The following is a 2,585-nucleotide window of genomic DNA, read 5'->3' as shown; positions in this document are numbered from 1 at the left end:
GCCACCGTGCCCAGCCCCACATGGAGGTTTTGTACACTAGACCTGAAAATCCATTCACTGGGGGAGGATAGGAATGTCTAAGTTGTTTGATGTTTGGCCCAGACTTTTAGAAAATCCCACAAGTAAATTTTACTGTTAGGAACAGTGGAAATCAAGCTCATCTCTTTGAAAGGCTTGACGATAGCAAAGTCTCCTGAGACACCAGTAGTGATACGGGCGATGGAGCAAAAGAACTTGCTCCATATCTTCCTTCCTTAAAAGAATTGGCCAACGAATGGCTTGGATGACTCATTGATCTCTGCCTGTGACCCGTGCCAGAGCCTTGCCTGCTGGGCTCTCTGAGTTTCTGGTGAAGCATTCAGGACTCCATGTAGGAAGTGAGGTCATGATTGTTTTGGCAGTTTGGGTGGCGTTTATCCTTTGGTAGCGGCTGAAGTTTATCAGTAGGTTTAGTCTTTGCACTTTGAGAAACCAACTATTATCTCATTCACAATTTAGAATAATAAAAAGTCCATGGCAGAAAAACGTGCAGTAAGTACAGATAAAGAACAAACAAAGGAGAACCTGGTGTTCCTGTCCACATCAGTCCCCAGGGCACACAATCTATCCACGCTCTGATAGAGTCCATGAGAAGGCGCCACTGGCGTTCTCGCTTTTTCTTTCTGGTAGCAGCTGCAAGTCAAGACATTTCTTGGAGAGCAGTTGGGAATAGAGAAAACATGTTACATCTTTAGTAAATAATTTGGGTTCAGTTGCATCCTGAAGTGACCTGTAAGGGGGACTAGGTTTAGGAAAACCTCTTAAAGGTTTGTCTCCTCCCTGGGAGCTGCAATCAGAGCAGTTAAAAGATGGGCTATGCCTCCACAGTTTGTTGTCAGAAGTGGTTGAGAAGGATCTAGTGACTGCTGTCAGGGACCCTTCCTGGAGGCTTCCGTACCCTGTGGAATGCCAACCAGATTTCCAATGTGGTTCTAAGTCTGAGATGCTACAAGCTTATACATTTACAATTACATAGAGAAACAGAGGTCTCCTATAACACTTTGCCCATGAGGGGCATCCCAAAGATGGAAAAGTATGGAACTGCAAAAACAAACGAACAAACAACTTGGCAAATCTTGCTATAAATATCCAAAGCAAGAGAAAAGTAACACATCACCATTAAAACGATCTTTGATTGGTAAAATATCTGAGCTGCTATACTATTATTAACTTGAAAAAAAACACACCTGGATTAAGATGTTGAATAATTCCCTAAGTCGCTATCATTTATCAAGCAAGTAAGAGACTTTTTATGCAAATACAAACTCTGGCTTGACTTCTACAAATTTCCCTATGATCAGTTTTTACATGGAACGATGGAGGCAAAATTAGAGTGATGTTTTCAGGCTTTATGACTGTTGGGGAAGAGGAATTCTAGTTTCTACGGCTAGCCTCGGGAGAGGATGGGACTGAGAGACAGGAGGGCAGGAGAAGAACAAGGAAAAACTTTTGCTTCCAAGGCTGCATCCAAGGCCTTTATTTTGGGGTACTATTTTCTGAGTCCCAGCATAGCTATAGATGGCTAATATGCTAGTCCAGGCCTTTATCTGTATTACTGTGCTGTGCTGCCTTTGGTGTGAATCATAAATGCCCCGAATGCTACTGAGGAATTGATGGATGACAGATGATAAGGAAGAGTGTCTGAGGGAGAGGATGCTATGCTTCCTCCACAGCACATGTGGTCTCATCCACCTGCCTCCTTTGTATATCACTGTTTTTCTTAGTTCTTTTGATTTCTTTCTCCATTCCTTTCTTTTCTTATTCTGTGTCATTAGCAGACACCATTGGTTACCTCCCCATCTGCCACTCCCGTTTCCTCTTAACAGGACACCAGTTTGTTTGGAGGGCCATATGCCCTGGCTGGTCTCAGCTAACATAGTAATTCTATTCTCCGTGCCAGTGATTGATCTAGGGGTGGGCATGCAACAGAGAAGATGTAAGAGGAGGTCTTCTAGGGGCTCCAAAGAAATGTCTTCCTCTCATCTAAAAGAAGAACATGTTACAAAAAGAAATCTATTTTCCTTTCAAGTTTGAACAGTGTCATCAGAGGACATTATACTTGATTTTCTGCGGCTGTCATGTTTCGTGGGGAAGGTCAAAGAAATGGCAGAGATATGGAGTCAGAGCTCTGACATTGCTGAGGCTGTGTGACCTCCAGGGTAGCCCTCCTCTTGACTTCTTGGTGAGTGAGACACCAATATTTTTATTGTTATACCACTTTAGCATGTGTTCTATTACTTGCTGTCAAAAACATTCTAATTGATACATTTTTTCCTTCTCTTCCTTGCTTTTTCTTCTTCTGTCAGGAACATCAAGAAGGCTCCAAAGTTGTTGCCTTTTTTTTTTTTTTTTTTTTTTGCCCCAATTAAGGCCTTTTTGGGTTAAAATGACTTCTGACTTGTGGTCAAGAAAAAGTGAAAGTAGGTGGCACGTGGTGGCTCATGCCTGTAATCCCAGCACTTTGTGAGGCCAAGGTGGGCGGATCACAAGGTCAGGAGATCGAGATCATCCTGGCTAACACAGTGAAACCCCATCTCTACTAAAAA

The sequence above is a fragment of the Colobus angolensis genome, unplaced genomic scaffold (genome assembly GCF_000951035.1).
Source record: "Colobus angolensis palliatus isolate OR3802 unplaced genomic scaffold, Cang.pa_1.0 Scaffold125, whole genome shotgun sequence".
Lineage (NCBI taxonomy): Eukaryota > Metazoa > Chordata > Mammalia > Primates > Cercopithecidae > Colobus > Colobus angolensis.
The sequence above is the reverse complement of the archived record's forward strand: the minus strand, read 5'-3'. Positions refer to the sequence as shown.